The 19,762-nt window shown below is 39.0% G+C and overlaps 1 protein-coding gene across 6 annotated transcripts in view; it reads left to right on the top strand.

Moving 5' to 3' along the window:
* GNB1 (G protein subunit beta 1) overlaps positions 1-19,762 on the top strand; it is a 34,910-nt gene that overhangs the window by 4,202 nt on the left and 10,946 nt on the right. For all 6 annotated transcript variants that reach the window (XM_048326289.1, XM_048326288.1, XM_048326287.1 and 3 more), the window contains exon 2: positions 14,295-14,346. The gene's annotated coding sequence lies outside the window, so the exon portion shown is untranslated. The remainder of the gene's footprint in view (positions 1-14,294; positions 14,347-19,762) is intronic.

Genomic DNA, 19,762 nt, shown 5'->3' with positions numbered 1-19,762 from the left:
TTTGTTACGAGCAAGCTGAAATGGGAAATTGGGCATTCCAGTGGTTGAATTACACTTAGGTGAGTTGTCTTTGGAGTCTCTAATGCCTGTGGTCATGCCAGAATTTTTGATGGGGACTTTTTTTTTTTTTTTTTTTTTTTTTTTTTTTACAGGATTTCACTGGTTATGTGGCAAAAAAGAAGTATAACCTTGAAAGCAGCTTGCTTGCATTAATGAAATGTTTCTTAAGCATGTGACTGAAGATAAAGTGGACATTTTTTGAAGGGAGTCTCTTGGTTGCTTCAAGTGCAGACTGAAAATGAAAAGAATACATACTCCATTCAAAATGTTTTTTTTCTCCCCACTGATAAAGTTGGAACTAGTATTAGCCAAGGTCATGATAAAAAACAGAAATACCCCCAAGCCCCTATGTTTCTATTTAACATAGTGTCTCAATTTATTATTTCTTCACAGGGTGTCCAGTGTGCTGGGGATTTTGTGAGTGTGGATTTGTTTTTCACCAAACAGAAATATATGCAGAATCCATAGATACTTGAGCCAACTGGTAGTTGAGCAGAACATTAAGAGGTTTTTAAAAGCTTTGAGCTGGCTATGAGCAGTACCTTTACTTTAGATGCCAAAATAATCAACGTAAATTGCTGTGGAAGGCTTCCTAGTACAAAAATATGGACACTCCAAGATAGGTTTTGAGGCAGAATATTGCATTTTTATTGAAGTAGTAGAGGATTTCCGAGTAGAGAGAAAGGAGATGGTTAGCCTTGGAATACAAAGGCACACTTAAAAATAATTTTATGAACATAAAAATCACGTCTTCTTGGCCTCTTTCTTTAACAGCTGACCTTCTAAAATGAGTTCTTTGTAATTAACATCTTGTAAGAGTATTCATTTGTATTAAATACTTGTCCGTTGCATTTATTAGAGAGGTGCAGAATGTGTTGTGATTTATTAGTCTCTTGGAATATAATGGAATATTTCTGCCTGTCTGGAGGGCTTGAGTGTACTGGTTACAGGGGGTGATGTTTGCCTTGCCCGGTATATTCTTAGAAATGCAGGAATTTTCTGTCTTGAACCCAGCTAGGGAGTAATGACAATATTCATGGATGCCATCTGGAAGCAGCCAAGATGTGGTGTTGCTTGCTATGTATATCTTACGCTCAGTTTTAGTGGGGGTGCTGGAATTAGATGCCTACATGGGAATTTTTCTATGTGTTAGCCAAAAAAAATACTTCTTTGGGGACATTATGGAAGTGTAATTTGTAAGGAGCCTTGGAAATAATAACTTCTTAATTCTCTCCAGGATTTTCAGCACTGGCCTAAAGTGGCAGAAAATAAGGATACATCCAGATGTTACGCATTGACCTGGTTATTGATATTTGGGGGTGGAGGGGAGTGTGACAGGACACAGGAATAAGGGCTTGAGAAAGCAGTTAAAAAGCAAATGTTGAGATATTGCTGGATTTAAGTCTTGATAAAATCCAGTACAAATCCCTCCAGCAGGTTTAAAATAGGAATACTTCAGAAGGTGTTGCAGATGTTTAGGGGACCTGGATTGGGGTTAATGAATATGTTCCCTGTGTCAGATATTCCACAGTAATTAAGAATTGTTGAAAACAAGGTATTTTTGTCATGAAGGGAAGACCTACAGTTATTTCTGTATTTGGTGGGACTGAAGGGTTAAAATTTGATCATCTTGTGCTGTGTCTTATTTTGGAATCCTAATAATGGATAAGTGAAAATGAGGCTGAAGACCTGAGGAAGGTGATCTGAGGGAGCTTAAAGGAGACAGGCTGTAAGGTAGCTCTGTAATTGAAGGTGGTAAAGATAGGCTAAATCTTGGAATTCTTTTCATAGGTGGTGTTTAGAACTTGATGAGGGAAAAATTAGTAGCAGATAATACAGTGAAGGGAAAGAGGCTGGTTAAAAATCTAGTTGCCATTTTAATGTGAAATGTAATTCATTTCTGTAAGTAGTCTGTCTGAAACTGCTTCATTAAAAATAAGTATATTCATTTGATGAGGTAGAATATCAGCTTGTCATCTGCAATTTCTAAAGGTTCTGTGTTTAGAAGAGAAATACATTCTAGATGTTATAAGGATTAATTCAATTGTGGACAGTTAAATATTTTTTCTATGCGTTTCTACCTTGATCAGAAGAAGGTTTGCCTACAATTTCATGCCAGTTATGTTTATCATGTTTTTTTCAGATGAGACTATTTTTGATGTCTTCTTGAAAACTGCAGTAATGCCTGCCAGCACTCCCCAAAAAAAGAAAATATTAATTATCTGTAATTAGATAGATTAGATAATTTTTTGTAGCTTTATGTAACGTGGTCCTATATTCAAAGCTATGTATAGATTTTTGTCACTATTTTAAGCTTGTTCTTTTTTTCCCCCAGCAAAGGGAAAAAAAAAAAGTAAAACCAAAATACTTCTCTCTGGAAACTCAGAGCTCCATCCAACTCCATCTAAACTCCTGCATGCTGTGTATCAAAATAGGTTTAGAGAATATTTTATCAGTTCAGATATCAGTGCTGATTTGGCTCACCCTCATTGCAAAATCAAACTGTGTTGGGGATGAGGGAATAAATAAGAAATTTCAAGGCTTTCTGTATGACTTTGAAAAAGACAGCTGTGGGTGTTGGCCTTCGCTGACAGGAAGGTGATGCCTTGTCTTCCTGCCTTGTTTTGTCTTCTGTTACAGTAACCTTAATTACAGCAGCTGATGCCAGTTATTTTCTTTCTTAAAGAAAAAGAGTTTCTGTGTAACTGTTACAGGTGAGCTGTTCATTCTGTGCATCTCGATTTTCTTACTGCATTTCTGGCTTTTTTGCCTGGCTTGGATTAGATTTAGGGAACCATCTTAAAAGTCTTCTCAGGCACATGTGCTTTGTGTTTATCCTGCCATTTCAGGATGTACTAAAATCTGTCAATAAATAGAGGTTATCTAAAATTACTTGCAAAACCACGAAGTTATGTGACAAGCTGAGTGGGTTTTGTTTTATTTTTGTGAAATGTTGAAATTTCCAGCCCTGATCTGACAGAAGAATTTTTAATTGTGTGCTTCGAAGTGGAGTTTAACTTCCATGGAAACAGAAATACTCATGCCCAGTATTAATGGGGTGTTCCTTACTGTAAGGACTTTCTCACTGGCACATCTGTGCTAACATGGGATATTTTCCCAGATTTCTTTTCCTGAGGGCGACTGTGCAGGATGTTGAGCTTACAGATGTTGTTGGAGATCACATGTCCTGTTTGTATCTGTCCAGATGTGCCTTGCAAGCTCGGGGTGTTGCTGCCCTTCTGTAATCTGTGGGAAATAAGGCTTTTTCCTGGAATTGGAGAAATTGAATCTCTGGAATCACACAAACCACTTTGTATTCAGTCCAACTGTTTGGAGTTTTTTGTAGGTATTTGAGGGATTTACCAAAACAAATGAGGGATAGGAGGTGGGTCAAAGCTCCAAGGTAAAACCATACAGAAGATGGTATAAATGTGCCTTTTTTTGTTGATGCAGAGATCTTAAAAGTTAATGCTTGGTTATCTTCAGTAGTGAAATTTGTAAGGCCAGGCAGAAATGTTCACTCTGTCGACAGCACTGATCAGAAATCCCTGAACTTACTTCTTAGTTTGATATTTGTGCAATACTGATATTTTCTAGTAAGATCTTTGTGGTGAAACCCAGTGCAGAAAGTCTGGTTTAGTCATATGTGTGAAGTTCTGTTGTGTTTATTTAAATAATATTTGAGCTGATACATCTTTGCTAACACCAAATGGTTCAAGGTATGTTTTGAATGTAACAATGCTTGAATCTCAAAATAAAAAAGTAAACTTAGGTTTCAGTATCTAAAATACTCGAGTTTATAGCTGCATGATACAAAACTTACTACGTTTTGTTTCCAGTAAATGATGTAACAGAGCTAAACAGAGCAGGCCTACGCCTGCTTCAAGATGCTGAGAAGAAATCTGTTTATGGTCCTCTTGCATTTTATCATTTTGGTTCCCAAAACTTTGGGGGTTTTTTTTTGTTGTTTTTCAGATAGCCTAACAAATGTGTTGGGAGGTTGGTGTGGTAATTTTCTCTGTTTGTCTAGAAAAACAAAGTAGATGTGATAGTCTGCTGAAACCTTTGGTGCTTGAAATAAGCTGATACTGTACTAATTAAGGAGCTGTCTTTGTTGGAGCATATGTTTGATATTCCTGTTGCATGTTCTCTGTGAAGTGGCAGAACTCTGAAGATAGGCTGCTGTCTGTGTAACAAAGGTGGTGTCTGTACAAAGATCAGGAACGGGCTGCTTGATGCTGATGGCAGTTTAATTGTGCTGCAGGTTACCAAGTCCTGGATTTCGCTGCAGCTGTCAGATATTATCTGGCCAGCGCCTGAAAACTTACTGTGCAAGTTCCCTGCTGAAAATGCTGTGTAGTACTCAAAGAAAATAAGACTGAACAGGAACCATTTAACAAATTTAAATCTTGACAAAGTAGTGGGGTCTTCAATAGGTGCCTGAGGTGCTGGGGAGGTGGGATTTTGTGTGTGGAAACTCAAATATCATAGACACTCTGCACAGTGAGGTCAAATTGGTTTGACTTAGATTCTTCCTTTCTTCTAACTATGGACAGTAGATGAAATTTCAGCATTTCAGGAGGTACTGAAGTTCAGCACTTCAGGAAGTGCTGTGGTTTATCCTACTGAGACACTCACAGCTGATGAAGGGTGGAGGGAGCTTGTGCAGATCTTGCCTCTGGGGCTGGAAGGTCTGGGCAGAGCGGTTACCCGGTGGGAGCACTTAGCAGCTCCAAGCAAGCACCCTGTGCTGGTGCTTATCCAGAGGGGCTGTGCTGAGGCTCTTGGGATCAGGGCAGAACCTCAGGAGCTCCAGGGCTCAAACAACTTTCTTGGCTGCTGGTTTGGCACCACTTTGGAGGTATTTTTTTCCATAGAATAGGTGGGATTGTCTTCTGATGTTTTCAGTTTTGTCTTTCTCAGTTAATTCCCTGGTGTTACTTTATTTTTTTTCTATTTATCGTGGATTCCTCTATATTTTGATCACCTAACAAGATGGATACCATCTCCAGGAATGCAACTGATACTTAAAGATTAATGCCAGAAGTTTTCAGAGGGTTAATGCAGATCCTATGGGAAGAGGAATGTCCAAGGGTGAAAGTGAGTATTTCCTGCTGTACCTTTGTGCTTTCTGCTGTGATACTGGCCCTGGGCTGTACTCTCATATCAGCACTGAGCGTTGTTGCCTTGTCTGTTCCCAAACACCACTTCTCAGTCTGATGGATTCAAGGGCTCCTGCGTTACTCGACTTTTCAGGCTCAGCCTTGCTTTTCTTGTTCTTCCGTACCTTATTTTGTACAAACAGTACACATCAAAATACAGCAATTGGGAGAAGTCAATGAGCTACTCAGGGCATAAATCATTGCTATCAAAACTAATGGAGCTGCTTGCACATTGATTAAAGATGGGGTATGTTGATTCTGGGGCTAGAGAACAAAGTATTGCTCAGTCTGTTTTGGGTGAAAAGATTAGAGAAGTCATGCCATATTTTAATCTCTACTGAGTATCTTTTATCTGCTATATGCATATAATATATTTTGTTGATTTTAAAGTCCATTGAAATACTACTTATCTTCAGACTGGTGCTGGAAAGCAGCTGTTTTTTCATGGTGTAGCTAAACTTATTCTAACAGTGTTCTGTTAATCTCTTACTGAAGATCAGTGTGCTGTTTGAATACTGAATTCTTATTTCAGTGAATTAAATGTATTCTGTTTTTTAGCTGGGGCTTGGATAAAGATCTTTTACACAGTTGTAAAGAATGAATATTTTGCTTTTAGCTGATCTCTGAGGCTTTGTACACTCTGTGTAGCAGAGGCACAAAGGAGCAGATGGTTTGTTCCAATGTCTTAACTCCCCTATTTTTGTTGGGGCAGATGTGACAGCAGCTGTGGTGAGAAGGTAGTTATCAACTCACGTCCAGCCTGACTCTAAGATGGGGGTTACTTTTGTTGCTTCAGTTGGATTTTTCCTTCTTATTATTTTTACTTTATAAAAGCTTAATACAGTAAAAGCTTGCTTGCTTTCTCTGAGTCGTTCCAAGGCAGAGCAGAAAGAAGAATCCCTGTTTCTGAAGCGCTCTCTCAGGGTTTGATCCTGACAGTGAAAGGCATTTTGGGTGGAACTTTTGATCTGTGTGGGGAAGCACAATTGAGATTTGATAGAATATGGACTATCTTGCTGCTCCTGGAAACACAGTGTGTTTCTCATTAGTGTTCTGAGGGCCTTGGTGCAGTGAGACATGGCAGCATGTGAGGTTCTCAGCCTGTGCCTGCATGCTCAGAAGAGGGAAATGCTTTTCAGAAGCAAAGTTGTCCATAAAAGATCACTTTAGATGTGTAAATGTCTCCCTTAGATCAAGAGTAGAGATACCCCAATTTGATTGGTTATTCATCCTTGGTTTTTAATGGCTTTACTTTTAAGGATGTAAAAAGTAGGGTTGCTAAGTGTAGCTTTCTGGAAGTTGGTTGTATTTTTTAAAAGGGTGTAGACAGGAAGCAGCTGATTCTCCTTTGAGTCAGTTGACTCTTTATTAGCTGGCATATGTAGAACGAAATGGATGATTCAGCTCCTGTTGATAAAATAGTGGAGCTAAAATTTATGGAAATACAAAATACAATATTGGGAATTTCTGCTGATTTTCTGTGCTTATGCAGGCACAGAGTGTTACTGATTTCTTTTTTTTTTTTTTAATTAGTATTTTTCATGTCAATTCTGCTATTTTTGTTTCTGGGTTTTTTTGTCTTGTAAATAAGTGATCACATAGCCCATTTCCTCCTCTAATGTAATAAATATTGTAGTGAAGATCTTAATGTACCTGCTGATGTCATTGTGTTGGTAATATCTGAACATGATTTTTAACAAGGTGAACATCATTCCAAGACAGATGTGTCGGCAAGCAGAGCTGAGAGAAATCCCACCAGGCTTTTGGAACCTACTTGTTCTCTTACACTTTAATCCCTGACAGGGCAGCTGATCCACTTGATGGATTTCATTGTAATCTTCAGGATTTTGGTAACAGGAGGTGCCTCTGCCAGGTTTTGCATCTCCCTATTCATTTATTTGCCTGTGAATTCAGTGCAGTGTGATCCAGCCACATGCTGGGCTCCTCTCAGCACCTACTGGGAAATATTTGGGGAGAGCTTGAGCAGAACATCATCCTGATGGAGAAATACATCAATCTTTGTGAGGACTTCCTGAGCATTTTTAAATCACAGAAAATGAACTGAAGGCTACTTGAAAATTGGCTTACCCAGAAGTGACTTTTAAAAGACAGTATTTGGATACTTAATGGGAATTCTCAAGAATTACATTTCTTAATAGGATTGCAATTTACTAAGAGCATGTTTTAAATTGTGGATTAAAAACTTGTTTTGATACCTGAATAAACATGGTTTAAATGTTGACTTCTACTAAAAAGAAACAACTGTATGTATTTAGGTGTGTAAAGTGTTTTCATTTGCTGTGTAATGATTCTGTCACTGATTTGTCACACTGGGACACTGTGAACTGCACCTACAGCTGTGTGCTTCCATTTCTGGCTTCTAGGAGAAAATGTTGTCTGTATGGCTTGGATTGTGAGCTGCCCCAAACCTATAGATTCAGCTGATAGACATGAGACATCACACATTTTCTGAAAAGATAATATCCTGATAACGGTGGCATTACTTGGTAATATCACAGGAATATTGCAGTCTTACTTTAATTATTAATTATTGAAGCAAGACTGCAATATTCCTGTGGCGTGTGTGCTCTGCCCTGCTTAGGTAGACACAGATTCTTGTGGGTTTGCAGATGAAGTGAAAATACCAGTAAAAACTAGAGGTTCATGATAAAAGGGTTGAAAGAAGCAATGAAAAATGACAGTTGAAGTAAGAAACAACAATTCTGTTACTGTAAGGCTCTGCAGATGGAAGCATCTAGTAACAAATGCTTAGTCATTTCTCTGTTGGTTAATTAATAGTAATATATTCTCCTTCAGTGCTGCCTGTGTTTTGTTTGTCAGTCTGAAGGGAGATGTCTAGTAGTATGGGACAGCAAAATTGCTTGGGTTTGGATAAGGGGTTACTTTAGGAAAGTGACAATTTTCAGTGACTTTTTTTTGATAAATGTAGCTCGAAATATATGCACAAGCAGATCCTAAGTGTTTAGTGCTTACTCTGGTTGTTTTGGGGTGTTTTTTACATTCTTTTTAAATTGTAAGATCGGGAAGGAAGACTGCCAAAAACATCACTGGCTAGTTGGATAAAATTGATGAGGTTATGTATAAATGTGTTGCTGTTCAGAATGACTATCTGCATAGAGACAAATTTGAATAAAACCTAGAATATTGGCTTATTGTGATTTAATAAATACAAGTTTGTTGAAAACTTACACTAAATACCAGTGATTTTTGTTCTTAAAATAAGTTACCTTTCCATACATGCTTCTTATGAGGAAGTGTAAAAATGCTCTTAAATGGGAATTCCTCTGAGAGGAAGACAGAAAAGAAGAGATGTAGTTAGGAAATCTTTGGGCTCGGGCACTAAAGTACCAAGAGTTATTAATATTCGTGAACTACTTCAAAGATCTCTTAAGACCCTTCTTTTTAAAAAATGTTATTTTAAGCATTTGGCTTTAGGCATCTGTTAAACTTGTAATATCAGTTCTTTCCCTTTTTTACAGAAATTCTCTGCTGTACCTAGAATATTAAGATGATTTTTTTTTTAATAATGCACATGGCTTCCAGATGCATTTAGAAAGGATTAATGAAGTGACCTGTTACAGTCCAGATTTTTATGCTTAAATATTGCATCAGTATGATTCTTTTTTTAAATGTAGGTCATGGGATTAGCATCAGGAAATGTGAGTGTTTTGCCAACATGGGATTCTGTCTTCCATGAAGACAGCTGGAGTTTGTGCAGTGTTGGTGGCACAAGGAGACATGGACCACTTCACATCAGAGGTGTTTATTGCAGTCATGTGTCCTGCCATGATCTTAGCATTGTTGTCTGCTTGTTAGGCTGCTATTTTGAGAAAGTGGTAAACTATCCAAAAGGTTTATTTTCAAGTACTTGTTAAACAGAGGGAGGGATGACTCTTTGGAAAATCTAGGCATGCAAGCAAGAGCTGATGGATTATGCATGATTAGCATTTTGGTGACTTTCAGTAGGTGTTGTGTTGTGTTACTGTGTGGTAACAACCTCTGGCATATTGAGGAATTTGAACATTGAAGTTTAACTTTTATGGTGAATTATTCATATTCTGTAGCAGTTTTGGAGGAGACAAAAACGCACTGTTCCTCTGAGACAGTAGCTCCAATTTGGGACTTCGAATGTGAAAGCGCCTTGCTGAATTTGGGTTTTGCAAGGTCTTTCAAGGTTTCCAGATTTGTTAATATTTTGTTTCTTCCCTGAATTTTCTGAAATAAAAGCCCAATTTTATTTTTTTCTTTCTCTGAATAGTAGCAGCTGTTTATGGTGGATGGGTTTGGTCTGGGGTGTTTGTTACTTTTGTGGGGGTTTTGGATTCTGAAGTGCCAGATTGAAGCAGTGAGGCACTTGTGAATTGCCTCACTGCTTCACTGAAGGCGGTTTGGTGGAAGGCGACGTTGGCTGATTAGAGGCTGTTCTGTGTAGGTCTGTTGTGCCTGCTTTTTCCTGTTGTATGTGCAGTTTAGTGTGAATGAGGTTACAGGATGAAGGAATGTGGCCAGAACTTTGGAAGGACCCTAGAACTGACCTTCATTCTTTAGCCAACAATTTTCCTGTGTTCTGTGCAGCAAGGAGAACTTTTTTTATTCCAGATGTACTCTTGTAGGTCCATTGAGCAGAGTAGAAAAAGTGCACAAGTTTCTTCAGGAGGAAAACGTTTCTAGAGTTCTTCTACTTGAAACAAAACACACAAAATCTCTAAAACTCTCAACATCAGTGACCCTAGAAGTGGGACCTGTCGCTCCATATTGAGCTATAGGTAATAGTGGAGCATTTGTGAAATCAGGTTGTTAAGTTGCAGCTATTTTTAGCTTGTGTAATTATCATTTTACTCACACACTATATTGAAAATGGAAATTTGTGAGCTCTCTAGCCAGCCAATGTGGCTGCTGCAAGATGAGCATTAACACTGATCGACCTGATGCTTGTTTTGTGTGTACTTCCCACTAATATATGGAAAAATGTCTACTGAGCACAGCGACTGCTTCAGCTGGGAACTTGGCAATTCTTCAGCACAAGAAGCAGCCAATACCTCCCACAGAAACATTCAGCTGTGCTGGCCTTGCACGACACAAGTGCTTTCAGGAAGTTTTCGAAGGAGTTGTACAATCTCCTGTTGTCCCTACCAGGGTGAGCTCTTTGGCAAACCTGTTAGTAAGGTATTGCTTGCTTTTCAGAGTTTGTGTGCTTGGAAATTACAGACGTGGCAGATGGTTCCCAGAAAGGAGACTTCAAATAAAGGAGGAGTTGTATCCTTTCACTCCGGCGTATTTAGATTTATGAATTTGTAATTATTATTTTATACTTCTCTAGGTTGTACTTCAGAGCTGCCCTTGGAGGAGGTGACAGCAAAGACTTGGCTTTCTGGACTCCAGGTCTGCACTCCCCAGGGAAAGTCTGAGCCGGAATTAACTCTTGGAGGGGCACATGCCCAAAACATCCATCAAGCTGCCAGCTGTCTGCTAGAGCTCTTAATGTTGATAATTAGGATCGAGTCATTAAACCGAGGATAGGGTTTATTTGGGAGTTTTTTGTGTACAGAATAATCTTGAAACTTTAAATTTGAAACTTACAATTACTGTTGTCTGGTGGCACATTGGCATTTCATGATGTTGGCAGTGATTCGGCAAGATGGTGTAATCACTTGGGCATCTAGATACTGTTCTGTGATAATAATCAGCTATGTAGACTATAAGAAATGATTTTAATAAACTAACTTGCAATTGCTGGTTGCACAGACGTTATCTCTGCCTTGTGAGTGATATATTACAGTGGTGATGATGTTGGGTACCTGAACAGGAGCATCTGCAGGCTAAATTAGGAACTGCCTGCCTCCATCCAGCCATCCCTGCTGGCTCAGGGGTGCTTTTCACAGGGGTGCAGAGCAGCAAAGTAACTTCACTTGAAATTGCTGGTTTATCTTAATAGTAATACTGAGGTTTGCTAGTAGGTTTTTGGATGGTTTGAGGTTTTTTGTTGTTCGTTTGGGGTTTTTTTCCCTCCAGTGAAATTATTTTTGAGTGCCTTGAATAAAACAACCCTATGTGCCACTCTCGCAGGAGGATGTGTTATGCAAGACATTTTTAAGATTCAAGTGGTGTAATGGTCATGAAAACCAGTTTTTACTAGTGTTGGTTGAGATCCAGGTTAAACTGTGTTGGTAAAGCCACTAAAATACGTGTGTACAGAAGACTGCACACATTGATTACACCCCCCACTGAACACATCTCTCAGCTTCTCTGTGTTCTTACAGCAGGGACAACTGCTGGGAAGCCTGGGCAAACCTCATCCCAGGGTTTGAGCCAGATCCTCAGTTGTCTGATGCCTGGCCCCACATCAGGTTGTGCATGAATTGCTGGTGTGTTTTAAGGACTAGAATGCCTTTGCAGCGATTCAGATACTAGCCTTGGCATCGAGTCAATGTGTGTGTGAAGCAGTCTTGAGAAGGCTGGAATTAATATCCAGAATATTTGGGGTTTAAGTCTCTCATTGAATCTGTAGGTCAAGAGAAAAACGTGTTTATGTGGGTAATGGCTTTGGAGAGGGTACAGTGAGTGTGTTTAATCCGCTTAGGAAGTTGCTTCATTTTGGAGAGTTGTTCAGATTTCCTACTATAAAATAATTCAAAATGCTTGCCGTACTCTTACAAGTCCTCTTTCTTCCTTTTCTTCCCTGCTTTCCCCAGCCTCATGAAAAAAGTTGTGGTGTCTTTTGCAGAAGTGTCTTCTTCATATGGAGACTTGTATCTGGAATATGCTGGAGTCGAGATTAATTTTTAGGCTGGGTTGTCAGCTCAGAATAACTATTTCAGTATCTGTAAAGAAAAAGGGATATTGGGCTGGCAGCAGTCAGTGAGTACTTGTCATAGGGAAGCTTTACCCAGAAATGACGAAGCTTTTGACTTCTGGAGTTACTTTACTCTTTTTTAGTCCAAATGGCTGTGCTGGTTCCTCTCTTGGAGCAGGAGGCTGTGGGCATGTGGGGACACCGGGAACACCGACCATGTGTGGGGCTGGCTCACCTCCAGGTGCTTCGGTGTGGTGGTTTAACCACTTGAACCGTGCTCCAAGTGTTCTGTGGAACTTTTTGTTCTCTCCTGTTTTTGAAACCCCAGTTTTTGGTGTCAAGGACCTGCAGCTCTGGGCTCAGCAGGGCTGTCAGGGCAGTGTGTGGAGCTCCTTACAAGAACTCTTTGCTGAGCCAGTGCTGCGGTGCACAGAATGAACTGGCCTCTAATTTTCATGTTGCTTTTACCAGGCTACATTTTAGCTAAAAATGGAAGCTTGTGGCAATGCAGATCTTTTTTTCATGAGTAGCTTGTCTACTTTTGTCCTTAAATGAGCTCCATTTTTAAGGTAGAATTGAAAATATCTTTGTTGCCAGGACTGCGTTCTGTGAGCATCGCAGGGTGCTTTCAGCATCCTCAAGTGAAAACTTAACCCTTTGAAAAACAAACTCAACTTTTGTGGAAAAGTTTGCTGTTATGCTTCCTTCCTCTTCTTGCAGGCTGGTTAAAGTGGCTTTTTTTTGTTTTGTTTTTTGTTTTTCTTTTTTGCAGAAGGCATATGAAATCTGCAACACCTCTCCTGCATTAATGAGGGTGCAGCACAGGACAATAATGGTGTGTGCTTTGGCCTTTGCTATTCTGTATTCTGTGTGCTGTTAGTGTGCCAGCATAAATTTACTTGTTTACATTTCAGGTAATTCTTTCAGAATTTCATTAGATTTCATTATCTCTGTAGTGGGGGCAAATTTTTTTCCTGTCAAGACTTCTGAAAGTTGACTGGAGTTGCTGTATTTTCAGAACTTTAAATGGTCATGTCACGTATTTGTGTCTGAGGGGGTGGAGTTCGGCCTCTTAAGTGTGAGTTACTGTTCTGTGTCCCAAAGTGTGTTGTTCTGGCAGTAACAAACAAAACTGCTTACACTGTGATGGTTTCATAATCACAGTATTAAACTGTTCATCTATAAATGAGCTTGGGTGAGGATGATCCATATCCTAAGTAGCTTAACCTCCATACCAGACACTGAAGTGGTTTGTAAATTCTCCAGCTAGTAGTGAACTGTAAAATCAGAAACACGCATTATGTGTGAGATTTTAGTTGAAAGTGTGTGGAGTTTTAGGCTGGCTTTCTGATGTAAGGTCATTTTGCTTCAGTACCTTCTTGCTTTGTGCTCAGAATCATCTCCCCTGTCCTGATGCAGCGGCTTTGAACCCTCAGGTGTCCCCTGGCATCACCCCTCAGCCCTTATCTTGGTGTGTGACAGAGCTAGATCCAGATGTTCGGGATGTAGAAGTGATTGTTGGTGTTTCAGATCTTGGGGTGAACAAAAATATTGCTTTGTGCTGCCAGGGGAAGAAACTGTTCCAAAATGTATTATATTTTTCCCCTTGCTGCAAAGCCAGTTTGTTAAAGAGCGCAGTCCAGAATGCGAGTGTGTGAGTTATTTAATGTGTCAATTCTTTTTGTACTTTTTAATATCATTAGTGCTTTAAAGTTGTAACTCTTCAAGAAGAGCGGTGTGCTCTCACTTGAGCTCGTTAGTAGGAGGTTTATGTAACTTCTTCTGATAAAATAGATATCATGATATTTAACTGTGCTTAGAAGGCAAATGTACCTCAGGAACAGGATCGAGCAGAAATAATTCCAGTGCGTTGAAAATGCTGGTTGGGGGGGGGGGGGCACTTTGTAGTACAGTGAAAATTGTATGAGTGAGTGAGACTATATTTTATTCTAATCCTAAATTCTCTAATAGCATGGACTTCTCTATCAGTAGGGCAGGAGAACTGACCTCAGATAGCAGGAGTTTTCTTGGGAGAAGAACGTCAGAATGAGCTCCTTGACAGAAGCCCTGTCTTTCGGTTGTGTTACTGTTACTAAAACTGTGCCCATTTCCTTCATGAAGGCAGGCCAGCTGTTCAAGTTAGCTAACAGAAATAGTCTGCACTTCGATAGTAGTTTAATTTCTGTTAGATTTGTTGAGAAATTGGTGCTCTTTCTGATAATTACATTAATTGTGGTTTTGGTGTCTTTTTTTTCCAGAATTTACATGTTTGACAGCAGAAGTTGGCTTTCTACTGTAGTGAGAGAAAATGTAAGTAGAGAAAAAAGATGATTTTTTTTTTTTCCCCAGTCCTTGAGAAACATCCTATTTTTAAAAAGTGGTTAACTTCATGTTTCTGGCTGTTAATCTGTGCAGCCTAAAATACCTGTTTTCTGCTTTAGCATGTGTATTCTTGTGTCAACAGGAAGGATTTTAAAATGGCCAGGAAACCTGCTAAATAATAGATGTTAGTGCCTGCCTTCTGTCAGAGAGGGAACTGGCAAAGCAGAGGGAGACCACAGATGAAACTGTTTCATCTCAGTGGGGCAGGGAACTGTAATAAATAAAATGATGAGAATAGTCATTCTCTCATGAATGAAAAATTACTTCTCCACCATGTTTGACAAAAGAAGGCCAAATTTCTTTTGAGCAAAGTGGCTCTTGTCAGAATGTTCTTTTCAATGTGTCAGTCTTATTTAAACAGAACCTAAAAGTTTCAGAGTTTATATTCTGTGTAATTGTAATTATTGCTGTTGTTCTTGGAGCAGTAAAATCTTCATTACCTTCCAGACTTTAACTTGAATTTCTGTGCAGCTCTATAGTCTGGGAGGAACATTGCTAATTGGCCAAGTATTTGCTCAGTTAAATCTGTTATTTTCAATTACTAGATATTTACCTGTTTTTCAAAAAGCAGGCAGCAGGCTTTATTTCTCTACCCATATCTCCCTCTGGATCCAAAGGGACCCTGAATTCTTTCTTCCTACTTTAGTTTATGTAAACGAGAGAGAGAACACCTCAAATTTGTTCCACAAGCAATTCTGATCTCATTGTGTTTCCCACTGAATAGAAGTAAAATAAGAAATCAATCTCTACTCCTGAAAACAAAAAGAACCCTCGGCTTTTCAAAGCCAGTGTGACGTCAGCTCACTGTAACTAACAGTGAGTTGTGGATAATTCCTTTGTCATTGTGGAAATGTCCAAGCTGCTGTGCATGTTGTTAATAGGATTTGTGGTATCTGATAGATTAGCACAGCTTCATTTAATCAGATGACCTGCTCTGGGACTGTCTGGTGGCCATACTGTGAGCTCGTTGTTAAGGCTGTAAAGTTTGGGCTCTGTTTTTGCAAATGTTTTGCTTTTCAGCCAGGCTGGAGTGATGTGTATTGGCAGGAAAGAGGTTGAGGGAACAAATGTCAGACAGCCTGTTCATGGGAGAACAGAGATTTGCTAAACCTCCTTAGAAAATTACTGTGCTTGAGTAAAATATGAACAATTTATCTTCAAACCCTCTGTGTTACCAGACTTTGCATCCACAATGGCTTGGTGGGATTTATGTTAGGCTTTGGTGGTAGTAATGTCTGCTAAAAATACCTTGTGGCACACGAAGTTTGACCAGCAAGGGATAGAAATTCAAAATATTTGACTTAATGATAGCTGTGATTTCAAGTGTGGGGTTTTTCTTTAATCTGCAGAGATTGTTCACAGGACAGAGAGAGGGTGGAAGATTCCATCCTTTTTTTTTTTTCCTTTTCTCAGTAGGAATGGTGTGAGAAAATTAAATAAATAATATTTTAGTAAGCATTGCTTCATTGCTGTTACCAGCAGAGGAATTTCAGAGAGGAATAATATTTAACAGTGGAATATATGTTTGGATGGGTTGTATTCAGCTCTCAAGAATCAGGCTACAAATAAATGTGAGGGTGTTAATGGTATCTTGTTTTCAGTAACTGGACTTAATTGGATAAACAGCTTGAGCTGTGGAAAGGACACTGGAGTTGTTACAATGAAATGAGTGAATTTGAATTCTTCCTCGGCCTTTGAATTTCTCTGTCACTGGTTTCAGAACAGTGAGTGAATAATTCTTACTCTTTAAATAAGAATTAGTCCACTGGGATCCTGAGTATATCTCAATTTGCAGGAAGCACATGGAAGTTTTGTAAGACTTTCTACAGTTTAAAAACTTGGTTCAAAGCTGTTGGACACACAACTGACTGACTGGACGTGCAAAACTCTGCTCTTACATTGGAATACAGCTCATGTCACTTGGAGAAAAGCAAACCCTGAGCTGTTCCTTTGACATAAATGATAGGATAAACCCTTTTGATACAGCTGAATTGTGAAGTTTTATCATATATAGAAAGTAACAAATCAGGAAAAGTCAATAGTTGGTTTTGCTGTGTGGGAAACAAAGGAACAAAGTGACTTTTCTATGGGTAACTTGTCAGAAGAGATTAGAGGCTAGGGTCATCTGGAGTAGTGGGGAATAGTGAAGTGCCCTGAAGTGCACAGATTGTTATCCCCATCAAGAAGAGAATTACCCACAAGGTATACTGGTCAACAGGATTAGGGGAAATAAGCTTAGACCAGAGACACTTAAGTACTTCAGCCCCTGGAAAGGTCTTGAGGGCGTTCAGGAAAGTGAATGTGTTATTCCTGAGAAGCTGCCTTCAGGGACACACTCACATATTCCAAAGAAAGTGAGGTAAGCATGAGTTTGGCTCCTACCTATTTCTGCACAGCTATGGGGGTAATTTGGGGAAAAGGAGTGTGGAACCTGAGGAATGACTTTTTTCCTGACGTTTGCTTGATTTAGAAATGCAATAACTTCTTTCAAAAGCAAAAAATAGAATCATCATCATCATCATCCACATCAAGCTTACAGGTTCTTCTAGAAATCTTCTTGGAAAATGGGGTTAAATGCCTTTAGAACATGCCAAGAAATAAAAATCTGTTTCAGGATACTCAGTTGTGCTTGTCTGTGATGAGCAGAGACTGTTCAATGGATGATCTATTCTGTAATATCAATAAATCTGTATAAAAATTTCCCATCTACAAAGAGTGAGAATAGATAAAAGTATTTTTACCCATACATTCTTCTGACCTTATGTGATATCTTAATCTTTTAAAGATACTTCTTTTAATACAAGACCAGTAAGCTCTGATTTACAGTATAGCTACAAAGGACATGGGAGGCTGGAACACTTTCCTCCCATAGATCTCATATTTCTACCATAAATTTAGTTGTCTAAAACTTAGTATAAAAGAAATAGAGGCACAGCCAAGCTGCTTTGCTGTTTGTCCCATAAATTTTACAGTTTGCTTCAGAGAACTCCTATATTTTAATGCCCTTGGCTGCTGTAGGGTTGTCATTTCCTGAGTGAGTGAGTTCAGTCGTGTTGGCAGGAATTAGCACTTCCTGTTGATGTTGAAACAACAAAGACTACAAAGAGAATGTGGAAATCTGCTTTAAACAATTCCTATGGATGCTGACAGAAAGGCAGCTCAGAGTTTGGAGTTGCTTGGAATGCCTAGGGGTGAAGTTGGAATTCTAAGAGTGACTCTATCTTCAAGATAGGAACTTAGATGGATACAAGATGTTGCAGATGGGAAAATGAGCTTTTTTTATGTGACTTTTTTCTTAGGATAAGGGTTCATCTCCTTAGGCCTCTCCCTGTTCCGTGCAAAGAAGCTTTGTTTCATTTAAATGCAAGAGAATTCTCTCTCTCAGTGCACAAATTCTACAGAAATAAATTGGTGCTATTTTAAGGAGAGCATATCTGCTCTGACTGACGTGAGATTATTCCTCCTATTGTATTTTTAAATAAAGCTGCATGTAAAGTCTTCAGTGTAGTTCCTTGTACCTGCAGCTGGAATTCTTGGTATCCTGAGGCTTTATTGCAATCTCATCCATGAGTTGCTGTGACCTTGAGCAGAACACGAAAGTTTTGGAATTTCTTGCTCTGAAATAGAAAGGATACCATCTCTGAATTCTCTGTCTGGAGTGGTCAGTATTTGCTTAGTAGGAAATGGGCTTATATATTAACTTAGAGAATGGCAGTGCTGGATATGAAAAAGCTGAAAGATCTGAACAATTGCAGTTTATTCTTAAATTAATTCCTTTCTGACAAGAGCAGTGCATTAGTGTTTCACCAGGTGTGTGAACTGCCCAGGAGCTGCAGACATGCTCAAAATTCTAACAGATACCCAGCCCAGAGTGTTTGTCTGAGATGCAGATTGAATACAACATCTTGAGAAACAAAAGAGCATTCAAGAGAAAAGCAGGATAATAAAACACTCAGGATGGCTTTTGTCTTAACTGGATTTTGGGCTGAGCTGAACAAGCAATCTTAAAGGGGCTTAGAGATGACCCTGGAAGCAGAAGAGAGAAGGAAGAGACCCAGTTTCACAATGAAGTGAAAGGGCCTTGAAGTTGTATGAGTGGAGGTTTTGGGAGAGAAGCCAACTGAAATTCCTTTTCTAAGATACTGTGGGTTTCAGAGAAAAGGAAAAAATCGTAAATGATGCTATGACAAGATCTGGCATCTGTTCCTAGAGGTTTTCAGTTTAGAATAACTACTATGGAGAGAGCTTCAACCTAAGTCTGGTTATGGGGGATAGAAATATTTAGGGAATATTGAAGTCTAAACTATTTTGAAGCGTCTTTTAACAGTGGTGTTTGTTCTGCTGCTCTAATTTACCTTGACATTATGTTCTCTGTTACTGTGACTGGATAAAAATTTGGAAGTTATCCTCATCCTTCTCCTTGGGAAGGGCTTTAAGAGGAAAACAAAACCCCCATGCTTGCAAAGATAAATAAGCTGATTAAATCTTAACAGAATAATATGTAAAGCTGCTAGCAAAGCGTTTCCTTTATTTAATAGTAAAGGGTCAATTCTGGCTAATAAAATGTTCAAAAATCACACTCTCAGTGTTAATTTGTAAACTCCAGGTGTTCTGTGTAGTATTTGAAATTGGAACCAATTATCTTGTTCTGCAATAAAAGATAAAATTCATCAGCATGTTTCTTCAGCGTCTTCCCTTGCTATCAAGCTGCAGAGATTCTAAAACAAAAACTTCAGGAACAGCTGAGTTGGAGATGTGGAATGCTAGGGAAAATGCCAACAGTATCTTTCTGGAACAGAGACTTTTAAAGATAAATTGTACATTTTATAGGAAATATCGATATGATTATAATATTGGGAAACAGCCCAATAGTTGAGCAACTCTATAGGCAAAAGCTGAGGTTGTTTCAGTGGTTGTGATGTTTTAGAGAGCCTCTGCCTTGCTGGCTCTATAAAATACATAGGAGTAATTTGGTGCCTATGGATACTGGGAAAACAGAGGCTTAGAGGGGAGCAGTGACTCTTGGCTATGGTTTCTCAAACTCCTGCCCTCAACCCAGCAAAAAATGACTGGTTTTACTCTGACAACATGTTCATGTTACAGTCTGCTCTGGTATCTCAGACATTTTAGCAGTTATCAAGTAAAACCCTTAACATTTGTGAGTGATCTTCTTTTCTCCAGATAGCAGAACAATGTTTTTCTTAACCATGATGTTGCAGACAGTTTTTACAGCATTTTGCAGGTTCTTGTGTCAGTGTAAATCCTTACTCTTTGCTGGGAGGATTCCTTACTCTGTTCTGAAGACCTGCAGGGAAGTTCTGACTTCCATGTCTAAAATTGGTGT

Source organism: Corvus hawaiiensis, chromosome 22, assembly GCF_020740725.1.
Source record: "Corvus hawaiiensis isolate bCorHaw1 chromosome 22, bCorHaw1.pri.cur, whole genome shotgun sequence".
Lineage (NCBI taxonomy): Eukaryota > Metazoa > Chordata > Aves > Passeriformes > Corvidae > Corvus > Corvus hawaiiensis.
The sequence above is the reverse complement of the archived record's forward strand: the minus strand, read 5'-3'. Positions and strand labels throughout refer to the sequence as shown.